General features: G+C 34.2%; 1 long non-coding RNA gene across 22 annotated transcripts; it reads right to left on the bottom strand.

Moving 5' to 3' along the window:
- Nucleotides 1–6,275: 6,275 nt before the first annotated feature.
- LOC110929939 lies at nt 6,276–12,086 on the bottom strand. 22 transcript variants are annotated; one of them, XR_004888548.1, is made up of 14 exons: nt 11,811–12,083; nt 11,504–11,585; nt 11,352–11,400; nt 10,752–10,927; nt 10,566–10,683; nt 10,416–10,495; nt 9,797–9,909; nt 9,605–9,715; nt 9,395–9,538; nt 9,134–9,319; nt 8,075–8,848; nt 7,897–7,930; nt 6,780–6,882; nt 6,276–6,650 (listed from the first exon to the last, which is right to left on the bottom strand). It is a non-coding gene; the product is annotated as an uncharacterized LOC110929939 (long non-coding RNA). The 22 variants fall into 22 exon arrangements; XR_004888559.1 differs by having other exon boundaries at nt 9,134–9,538; nt 10,416–10,508; nt 10,566–10,653; nt 11,811–12,086; XR_004888550.1 differs by having other exon boundaries at nt 9,134–9,538; nt 11,504–11,601; nt 11,811–12,085.
- Between the last annotated feature and the right edge of the window lie 442 nt (nt 12,087–12,528).

Here is a 12,528-nt window from a genome sequence, read left to right as displayed (position 1 = left end):
TCGATTTAGTGATGGTTTCAATAATAGTAGTAGCTAGTAATCTGACCTCGCGCATTGCGGCGATAATTTGATTGTAATGGTTCTCTTTTTACAATATCAATATAGTAGGTAACTCTATTAAAGTTAAGAGGTTGTAGTGTATATTTGTTAAAAACGAAAATTTAGTTAATATTAAAATTGTGGGGGAATATAATAAATTTAAGGGGGTTTGTTATTAACTACTCTCAAGAAGTAAGGTTGTACTCTATGTTTGTAAAATTGTAAATCACTGTTAACACAAGTTGATAAATATATGTTAGTTATTAGTTATTAACTAGAATTGAGACCCGCCGCATTTGCGGCGGGGATTCTTTAGTTATAACTAAGTCGACTTAGGACCCGCACGTTATGTTAAACCTGTCAAACGGAAAAAAATAGACGATGTAAAAAACGTTCACCCATACACGATCAGATATATCATGGCGAATTCTTCAGAAAAAATTCTGTCTTCCACAATGGAATCCACGTTGCGTCGTGTTAACTCGCAAAATTTAGAACGAAACGAAAAAACGTTAAACCAAAGACACACATTGCGATGTGTTAAGTCACAAAATTTAGAACCAAACATAAAGCGGAAAATTTGCGGAAAATGAAAACTATAAAGGATCAAAGTTGAAAGTAAAAAAAGTTGTGAGGGTAGATTGCAAAAGATAAAAAGTTTGGGTTAAAAGTAAGAAAAAAAACAAATAGTTTTGAGTTAAAAGTAATTTATGAAATACTTTTGGGTGAAAAATAAAAAAATCAATTTTTTTTGGAAAACCCCTAAAGACAAGGTTACAACAACCATATGCATAACCATTTTTTCTTTGGAGAACCCCCAAAGCACACCCCACGTTGCGGCGGGGCGTAAAACAGTGTCAAATGGTACTAATGTCACACAACCGTGATCGACCACCAACACTGACTCGACCTAGGATCTGTGTGTTGCGACGAACCTGTCAAACATGAAAAAATAGAGATAAAAACGTTGAACCACACATGCACGTTGCGCCCTGTTAACTTGCAAAATTTGAAACAAAACATAAAAAAGTTGAACCACACTCGTACGTTGCATCGTATTAACTCGAAAAATTTAGAACTATACGTAACGAAACGTAAAAACGTTAAACCAAAGACGAAAAGTATAATTAACAAAAGTTGTGAAGTTAAATTGCAAATAATGAAAAGTTTTGAGTTAAAGTTAAAAAAAACAAATTTTGTAGGGTTAAAATTGTAAAAGGTAAAAACCTTTTGGGTTAAAACTAAAAAATCAAGTTTTTTTTTTTTTGAAAAATCCCCCAAGCACAAGTTACAAATGCTAATGCACAAAAAAGTTAGTTATTTATATATGAAATAATATTAATTATAATTAATTAATTAATACTAACAATGTTATATTTAGGAATAATTAAAAAAAAAATCTGACTTGTATTTTATGACATGACTTGCCAGACAACAAAGTTCGGTACAACTTTAAAGAAACAGCAGGTTAGTGATCAGATTATTTGATATACAAAATGATAATGGGGAAATAGCTAAAACACCCAAGACTTGGTCAAAGTTTCAAAAATAGCTAATTCAAACGGCTCTTTAAGACTTTTCCTTAAACCTGAAACGTCTCAATCAGCAACCAATCCATAAAAGGCACGTGTCCACAAAAAGAAATTAATTCCAAATAATTGCAACCAGGTAAACAAGCATTGGAAATTGAAATTCTTTGCACCTACTTTATCATCCAAACCAGTTACCATTCATTTCTCTCTCTACAACTACTATTCCTCTTTCTTCTTCACCGAGCACCACCACCACCCTCAGTCCTCACCGAGCACCACCACCACCCTCCACCCACCACAACCACCACCGTAAACCACCACGGTCCACGGTCACGTACCAACCAACCACCACCATCACCAACCAACAATCGTCACTCTCCGTCCACCACAACCACCACCCACCACAAAAACCGTCACTAACCACAACCCCCACCACCGTCACCTACCATAACTTCAATAGACCGGACCAACATCTCAAAACCATCTGGGTTTTATCACCGTAGCTCCGGTCAGTGTGTGATCACCATCTGGGTTTTATCACCGTCACCTACCACAACTTCATTGACGTCAAAACTTAATCGCCTGAGAGGATTGCCGGAAAACGAGCGGGTTGTAGAGAGAGAAAACAACAGAAAACGAGAAAGAGGAACATTTGTAGACGTTTCAGGTTCTGAGACATTTCAGCACTTGTGGACACGTGGCTTTCGGTGGGTGGTTGATGAGGAAACCTCTTAACTTTTGGTTTGAGACGTTTCAGGTTTGAGAAAAAGTCTTACAGAGCCGTTTGAATTGGCTATTCTTGAAACTTTGACCAAGTCATGGCTATTTTGGCTATTTCCCCAATGATAATTTATACAGATTTATGATATTATTAAGGGGTAACTTTGTATAATAGTAACAAAGTTTTAAAATTGTTCCAATTAGGTCACTTAAGTTTCAAAAGTGTTCCAATCAGGTCACTCAACATTCATTTTTCATTAACATTAAGGGTTTTTTTTATCCATTTCATAGGTAACGATGGTGATGTGGATTTTTGTTTTTTTTTCTTATAAGTACAGTTAAAATGTATCTTCGATAAGGGGCGGGGAGGGGCACCCCCCCCCCCCCGAACTTTTCGGTCAGTAGTGTTAGATATGTACGTTTCGTATAGGATTTTGTAGGTATATACGTTTTCGAACCCCCGGTTTTATAAAAAAAATTAGGTATTTACGTTTTCGACCCCCCGGTTTTAATTTTTTTATTTATATAGCTCAAATAAAATATTTAATTAGTCCAAATATTATAGCCCAAATCATTATATTTGGTAGAATACTAGAATGTATATTATATAACCCAAATCAAAACATTATATAGCCCAACTTAAAAGCGCACCCTATAAAAAAAACCAAATTCGTTTACTTTGGGACATCGACCAGAAGAACAGAAGCCACAAGCCAGAACTGCAGAAGAGGGGGGGGGGGACGCAGGTTCCAGAACTGTTCGACTTTAGCTTCTTGTTCGAGAACAGAAGCCAAAACACTGCTCGTTGTTGTGGTCTTGTACTCTTGTTTGACTTCTTCATAAGGTTAAAGGTATGTGTTTTTTATCTTTAGGTTTAATTAGGGCTGCAATTTATGTGATTTAGGTTGAAATTAGTGGTGAATTTTTTTCCGAATTTTTGCCCTAAACTTGTTGAATCTTTCTGTAACTATGTCTAATTTTATTTGTTTAATCTTATTGTGATTTGATTTAGATAGAAATTAGAGTTTGAAATTTAGGGTGATTTGTTAACTTATTTTGTTATTAGATTATGCTATGTGGAAGAATAAAATGATAACTTCTTTTTAATATTTGAGAATGTTTTTTATTTGATATTAATGTTTGACCCAACCCGACCCGAATCGAATCACCGACGTCTGACCCGAACATACACCTCGAAACTACGTGATAGAAACTTTTTTTTAGATCCGTTACTTTCTGACCCCCCGAACTTTTTTTTCAAGCTTCGCCAATTTCTTCGATTAACACAAACATGATAGTGTGATATGGCTATGTGAATATAAAGTTAAAATCTGTCGTTTGCGATGGTTCCAGTTATTTTTTTTTTCTTTGTTTTGTGTTAAAACAATGTTCTTTCTGTTTGGTGGGATGGTTCCAGAATCCAGATTAGCTCCTCTTGTTTTACTGGATTAGTTTATTACTTAAAAAAGTATAATCGGGCCACCAAATAGATGGTAATGTGACAACTGACGAGTTTCAGACTAGAATTGGTGATTGTTCTAATATTTGATTGTAAAATTGTTAGATACCTGGTTTAATACCTCTCGGATGTTGGATATAACCATTAGTTAATCAAATATACCTGTTGGATTTCAACGTAACATTCTAATTTTTATATATTTATACGTTATCTTATATACAATTTACAACAAATTAAAATATAATTCATTACACACGTATGTCCTACACATATCATCATTATTGTAAGACCATGTGTAGTGGAAGGGGAAAATAATGCCCCCAAGTGTGGGCATTTTACGCCACGTGGCGGTCCAGTCAGCAAAGGGGCATTATTGGGCGTTTTAGAAAAATGGGTGTAGTGGGGATGGGGCATTATTGGGCATTATTGGGGCATTAAATAAAAAAAAAGAAAAAAAAAGAAAAAATCTTATTGGATAGGACAAGGGAGATGAAATCTGATTGGACAAAGGCAAAGGGTGTTGGGCGTGGTTTATAAAACGCCAAAGGGGCTTTTTTTGATTTTTTGCTTAAAAAAACGCCCCATGTAATGGTACATGGGCGTTTTCAAGCGTTTTTTTTTGAATTTTTTAAAAAAAAAACGCCCCATTACACAGGGTCTAAGAGTAAATTACAAGTTTTGTTCTTTATGTTTGCATCAAATTACAGGCGGTGTCCTTTGCCTTTAAATTTGACGAGTTTTGTCCTTAACGTTTCAAAATCCTGCACGTTATGTCCTTTAGCCCTAACTCCGTCAGATTTTTTTGTTAAATATGGTCATGTGCCTTACACATGAGAGGATTCTTGTCATTTTACCTTCTAAGGGGTATTGTGTAAAGAAGTTTTAATGAGGGAATGTTTTTGTACAAAACAAAAAAATAAAAGGATCTATATAATATCTCTTCTCTTTCTCTCTCTCTGCCAAAATCCCCAAATCAACTCAACCTCATCTTCTTCTCGCCGATCTCCTCCCCTCCCCCTTAATCGCCTCTGACTCCACTTGGGAGATTGTTACTGATAGCTTAATCGGAGTGCCGTGAAGAAGATCAATGGTTAGAAACGAGCAGAGGCTCTGAATCGCTCCTGAACTAATGACTATGGAAGATATTGTGACTGAGGCTTGGGAGATTGTTACTGATAGCTTTATCGGTACCAATCGGAGCCGCAGTCACCTCTATCAGGGCTTGTAAGTGCCTGTTGATGTTTTTTTTGTGATTTCCGGTCATTCCGAGAGAGAGAGAGAGAGAGAGAGAGAGAGAGATTTGTGATTTCCAGGCTTGTAAGTGTCTATTGCAGGTTTTGATTTCATCTCTCAACCCCCGCCTGTAACAATTCAATGTTGCAGGTTTTGATCTTGTGTTGCAGGTTTGTCTCTCAGCCACAACCATAACTAGATTTGAGAAAGATAAGAGTTGTAGGTTTTGATTTTATGTGTGTTTGTTGAGAGACACAAAAGGAGTGTGATGGTTGGTGGGTTATGGATGGAGAGAGATGGCAGAGATGGGTGGGTTAGGTTGGAGGTGGTGGCAGCAGGTTGTGGCAAGCGGTGGCGATGGGGTGATGGTGGTGGGTGGTGCAGAGACCAGATTTAACCAAATGGCATGTTTATTTATTTAAATCTTTTTTTAAATGGTTTGGTATTGAAGTTATTTACATATTTAGTCCCTGAAAATGTCAAATGACAAAAATGCCCTCACATGCAAGTCACATGACCAGATTTAACCAAAAAGTCTAACTGTGTTAGGGCTAAAGGACATAACGTGTAGGATTTTGAAACGTTAAGGACAAAATCAGTCAATTTTGAAGTTAAAGGACACCGCCTACAATTTGGTACATACATAAAGGACAAAACTTGTAATTTACTCTAATTGTAAAATATTTAACAACCTCCACTACGTTTAGATCACTGTCACCGACACTAATGCATAATGATATTTCTTTCTATGCGTTTAGATCGGTCATGAATTCGTATTAGATGGGTTATGAATTAGTGTTTAGACGTGATAAACTCCATATATTAAGTAGCAAAACCTAAAATCCTTATGCAAAAATACTCAGATACACGTATCAAATGACTATGCGAGCTAGCTTGTCGTGTGAGTGTACTGAATTTTACCAAATGAGTGTCGTATGTTTTTCTCATGATACGTGAAAAGCCACTTGTGTATCGAATTTTATCAAATGAATGTCGTATGTGTGTATATAATTTTATCAAATGAATGTCGTATGTTTTGCTGATGATATCTGAACTAATCAACTAAAGGTGAATCCCAAGTGATTATTCGCATATAATTTCTCTCGACATTAATATTAAGGTATAATGTTTTTCTTAGAATACTAGTGCTAATACCCGCGAATTTCGCGGTGTTGAAAAATGATATGTTTTTTACTTTTAGAAAAGAAATTACATTACTTATCATAAAGAAACTATACACGTGAACTTATTGGATGAATATTAAAATAAAACGAAGCATCGAACTATATATGTAACAAAATCGAAAAGATAAATAAATGAAAAAAAATACTTTTTTCTGGTTTGACATATAATTAGTCAAAACCTTCTAACATTCATGAGATTCAAAGACCTTTTAGTGTTGCTCCTTTTAAGTCAAAGATAAAAGTAATAAAAAACATCTACCTCTCTAGTCTTGTTTTTTTCCAGCAAACAAAATAACTATATTAAACCACAAGGCCTAGCAAGCTGATATACAGAAAAAGACGGCTTGACACAAATATCCCAACAGATATTAGATTAGACTGCTAGCATCTGTTCTTTATCCAGCCAAAAGATCTCGCGACAATCTCTTCCACAATAACATTGGTCGATCTCTTAACCTTTTTGAAAATCCTGGCGTTTCTCTCCTTCCAAATAAAACAAAAAGACTTGTAAAACAAAAAGATCTTCCAAAGTTGGTTTAACGGAAAAAAAGGACTCAAAATTTTGGAGAATATGTAACTACCCAAAAAAAAAAAAAAGAAACAGATACTCACCGTCTAGACTGATTGAATTAGGTTGATTTTTAGGTGGATTAGGCCTATGTATTGTTACTTATTTGACATCCACTTGTAGGTTCTTGTTTCTCCGGTCATGATCCTGAAAAGATTAACCATACACATCAAATAACCATATTTTATGTCCATAATAGTTGAAACAATGAAAAGAGCATGATACACATTACTTTTTACGGTTAAGGGCTCGCTTTTACGTATCTTTCCAGTAATTCGTTTTAAAAAATAGTTCCAATTTAGATCCAGTTCAGAACCTTAAAATAGTTAAACATCAGTACTATTTCTAGTAGTTACATTTACTTCAATCCTAACTACGTACAATTTTAGTCTTTTAGATAAACAAACATGATCTTTAAACAACCAAGCCCACCCACAACTATAAACATACATGCAAATAAAAAAAACCCTAAATTTCATGAGAAAAATACTATTTTCAGCAACTTCTCTCTCTATACATATTATATGGTTAATTGTTGGTCTTAGCGTTATGATAATTTAAAGATTGATGTATATAACTGAAAATGGAAGACCCATGTTGGCGAATCAAATCAAACCCATAAATAAGGCTAAAAATGCCAACTTTTTTTTTTCAAACAGAAGTTGAAGATTACAACTATAGATTGATAAATATAGCTGAAAATGAAAGATCCATATGAAAAACATATAAAATTTGTGAATCAAATCAAACCCATAAAGAAAACAAATACTAAAAAAACAGTAATAAAAATTGTAATCTGAGCTTGATTGCGGCCACAAAAGCAGAGAGCAAAGCAAAGCCCTTAACCGTATGCCACACATTTTCTCTTATAAATGGCACTTCATAAGCATTAATCACATCTAATATGCACAAAAGAAAAGACCCACTCTCAGAAAGCCCCAAATCAACCCATTAATATCAATAATCCTATAATTCGTGACTGATATACTTCAAATCAAGACCAAAGAAAAAAAACCCCAAAAAAACCATCAAGATCATGGCTAATTGATACTAAACGATGATAAAGCACTCAAGATCAACTAACACATTAGGTTAACTGGAAGAATCGAAAAATAAGCTTACTGAAAAGGATTAATACTTCATCTAGAGATGGAATCGTACCTGACCTTGATGGATTTTGTGTCATATTAAAAACCTACAAACACAGATTACATCAAAATAGCATATCAGATGATATATAAACAAAGATCGAAGAAAAGAACGATGAGATGAAGTTGTTTATTACAAATAAATCGAAGAAATTAACAGGAAATCCGAATATTATTCGATGAACATATACCTTGGATCTTGGATTGTTTGATTGGAAAAGAATGATAAAACCCTAATCGCCCTTGGCGTCTGTGAGAATATGAAGAATAAGGAAAGAAAATGGCCGGGTTGTTTGTTTATATACGAAAACCCATTTGACCCGGATGGATGTAAATGGATCCCGTGTGACCCTTCACATAATCCATCATATTTTTACATTTATAAACAAAACGGATCAACCCGCGAACCCGAACCTGACCTGTTAAGCTAAACGGGTTCGCGGGTTCGACCTGAAACTGACCCGAACCCATTTAGGGTAAACCCAAACCCAAAAAATTCGTGTTCGTGTCGTGTTTTCAGGTTGTGTAAGAAATTCACACCCCTAAAAAAAGCTGAAAGAGTATAGTTTTGACCCACATTTAAAATTACCCTTTTTAAGGGTATAAGGAGTGGTTAAACACTTTAAAGTGGCAAACCAAAAAACCGACCAATGAGAGCGCGCCATGTCAATTAGGCAAAAGTGTTTAAACTTTGGTGAAAAATGTTGGCAATGGTTTAAACACTTGGTGAAGTGGTAAACTATTTTTTTTAAAAAAAAGGAAAAAGGTGTGATTGGTTGAGATAGGAATGGACCCCACCCACAGGCCACAATACCCTCCCTCTCTCTCCTTCTCCCTCTTCTCGAATCGGTAATCCATCACCGATTTTGCTCCTTTGCCGCGTCCCAAGTTTGCCGGCGGCGGTGTTTGCCGCTCGGCAAACTAGTTTGCCGTTGATTGCCGCATGCCACTCCGTATCCCCTAACCTATATTACACTCAAATCTTTATAAAAAAAATAATATTCTAAATTTTTAGAGAAAAGAATTTAACAAAGTGTTTGTATGTTGGCCCAACTCAAACCTGATCATTTTGAACCACATCTAAAATTATTCTTTTTGACCGACTCGTTCATTTTTCCACCTTTATGAGGATGTATTTATGCATTGAAAGATTACCCATATTTGGAAAAGTATTGAGACTAATACTTAAGATAAAAATAATGCAAAACGCTTTACAACCATCCTCATAATATGATTGAGACAAAACTTACATAATTTTAAGGCTAATTAAGCCATCTAGATCATTGCCAAATGACGTTAGCTTATTGAAACTCAGATTCTTGTCCTTTTAAGTACAAAAAACTTCTTGATTCTTTGTTCTTAGATTTGAGTCATCCAATTCTTGATCGCTCCAATAGAGACTTTGGTAAATAGCCAAGTTCCCCTTAAATCCCAAGCTTACATAAAAAATAAAAACAAAAACTTGGAGATCATTTCTAGAAAGAATTTGAGCATACTTGGATAAGATATACCTATGGGGCCAATTCATTAAATCCTCTCCAGAGGGTTTAAGTAACAAATCAATAAAAATTGGCATTGGCATTAAGTAGAAATGTAGGGGCCAGGTTCTATGGTCTATACTCTGTCTCTAACAAATCCATGTGTTTCAATAAGGCCTAAAGTTGAGAACTGCATCAAGAAAGCATGTATGTGAATTAAATAAAGAAAAAAGAAACACATACCTGCAAGAGCATAAATCAACAATCTCTTTGCTATTGACAAAAAAACAACTCTTCCCCTTGCTCATTTTATGAAGAAAGTTAACCAAAGCAATTTTCCATAAAAATGCAAACCTATAAATATGTGTACCTTTAAATAATTATGATCTACAAATGTTAGTTATTTCATCTTGAATTATGTTCCTTAAAACTCACTTTTCTATCAACTTTAACTCTTTAAGGATAGGTTTATTATCCATGTAAAAAGCTCCCATTAGCTAGAATACAGGGATCTCTATAGCAAAACTGAATGGTGTGCGTAACGTGACCTGCAATTAAAAATATCATATTCATAAAGATATATACTAATATAGTGATACATTTAACAAATAATGAGGCAAGCAGGGCCATGGGTCAGGACGTGTTGTTTTAAAAACACATCTTGGTTTGGGTGAGAGAACGTGTTTCAGCAAAAGTCAGTACGCAGACATTCAGTATTTTTCACAAAATCATCAGATTTATCTAAGCCAAAACTCTTAAAAAATCAATTCAAAAAAACTTACTAATATAAAAGATTAAGTTTACAGATTTCAAGTTGAAAGTGTATGGTTTTGACCCACATTTAAAATTACTCTTATTAAACCTATATTACACTCAAATCTTTAAAAAAATAATATTCAAAATTTTTAGAGAAAAGAATTTAACAAAGTGTTTGTATGTTGGCCCAACTCAAACCTGATCATTTTGACCCACATCTAGTATTATTCTTTTTGACCGACCCATTCATTTTTCCACCTTAATGCAATTCTTACATAATAAAAGGACAATAAATTACCTAATTGCGTTGCTGTTTTATCCAATCCAACAATTTCAATTCCATCTCGCTGTTCAAGTAGTCCCTCAACTCTTATACAACTGCAAAAACCAACTAAGCATTGAATCAAACACCTTACCTACATAAACATGAACTTTTTTAACTTCTTACTTTGTTGCGCCTTGCTCATACTTTTTCATGAATGCTCAATTTAGGCTTCAAATTAACTGTTATATTCTCAAATTGATCAAAAGTAATCCTTTTTTTGCACAATTTCGCAATCAGAAACCTAGAATTCCATCAATTAACTGTAAAACTAAAAAAATGTATAATAGGAACATAAATGAAGCAACTTACGTGCTCCCATTCAGAGAAGGACATGGGTCACGGATCACACAAATTGCTACAAAATGAACTTCCCAACCAGCCGTAGTGTTGAACCAAGTAATCGCGATTCAAGTTTTGAGATAGTGTGGAGTAGAGAAATGTGATGCATTCAATTTATGCCACAGTGGTTCTGGTAGGTTATGAACCTGCTAGAAAAATCAGAGATTTGTGGAACTAAAATCATCAGCCGCGCCTTTTTAAACCAAAATAAATAAAACCCATTTTCTTGCCCTAATTACAAAAACATAGTTTTAAAGAAAAGATATATTATCTTAAATGCACTAAAACACCCCCTTAATCCCAAATACATATACATCAAAATGATCTTTGAGATCAAACCTAGTATTATTCTAACAAAAATTGATCTGGACTTTGTTAATAAATCATAAATTAACAACAATTTCTCACATGTCACATACTTGCTGATAAATTTTTCAATGCAATGATAACTGTTTTCATATAAATTATAAGTTGAAAATAACACCAAATCACAGCAATTCAACAACAAAAACTGAAAATCCACTTGAACTGATCTCGAATTAAACAAATAGGTCAAAAGTGTGTGCATACCTTCCATAGCTCTGAATTAGGTTTTGTTCGCTAAGCAATCTCAATCCATCTTGCGTTATATACGGTGAAATTAAACGTTGTAAAGTTCTAAATTAAGAAAAATCCAAGAGATTTGTGACGAAGATTTTGTAATTGAAATCATATAAACTCACCTTGATAAGATTTTGGCAGCGCCATTTCAGACAGAGGATAACTTTTTGGATTAGGTTTTGTGAGGAAAATAAGGAATCGTACCTGCTAGTGATGTGTGCTATCAGAGATTGTAAAATAAACAAAAATGTTAAAAAAACATACACAAAGATAAGTCTAATCTGAGTATTATTAAGAGGTAAATATTAGGGTTTACGTGAAGACAGAAAGAGGCAAAACATATCTGATTATCAATTGTTAAAATCATATCGATGAGATACAAAAGTTTATGGATGAAATACATAGAACAACATATAATTAAGCAGATACCTGAATAGATTAACCTGATGGAACATTGGATTTTATAGGCTTGGATGGAACGACAGATTGAACGACTGAAGGATCCATTAGGTTTTGGAAGACATCGGCAGAATGAAGTGCGAATGGATGCGATTGGATGAGAAGGATAGGTGCGAATAAAGTTGCAGAAACCCTAGGATGTGAATGAAGATTAGAGATCGAGAAGAGACGTATGATGGAAGGAACAATAAGTGACCCGAATTACTTATTCGGATCCCGCGTCGGGTTTCACATCAAAGAAATCAAGAGATTAGAAAAATGGCGGGAAAATGAGAAATTGAGGCCTTAGTAGGTGGACATGTGTCCCCTAATTAAGGCTTTTATTAGGTTGTATAGATAATTATTTTATAATTTTTTCTCCAAAAGAACCTAAATTTAAAGTTTTCCCAATATTTGACATTTCTGAAAAAAAGTAATCTATTTGTATTTAAACTAACATTACCCATTACCCAATGCTATAATTTGCAACATTTTTAGGTATAGGTGTTGTAACTTATGCTTTAGGAGTTTTTTAATTTTTTTACTTTTAACATAAAGCTATTTGATTTTTTACTTTTAGCCTAAAACTATTTGATTTTTTTTACTTTTAACCCCAAAAATTTGTTTTTAACCCAAAACTATTTGATTTTTTTTTTACTTTTAACCACAAAACTTTGCATCTTTTGCAATTTAACCTCACAACTTTTTT

The sequence above is a fragment of the Helianthus annuus genome, chromosome 3 (genome assembly GCF_002127325.2).
Source record: "Helianthus annuus cultivar XRQ/B chromosome 3, HanXRQr2.0-SUNRISE, whole genome shotgun sequence".
Lineage (NCBI taxonomy): Eukaryota > Viridiplantae > Streptophyta > Magnoliopsida > Asterales > Asteraceae > Helianthus > Helianthus annuus.
The sequence above is the reverse complement of the archived record's forward strand: the minus strand, read 5'-3'. Positions and strand labels throughout refer to the sequence as shown.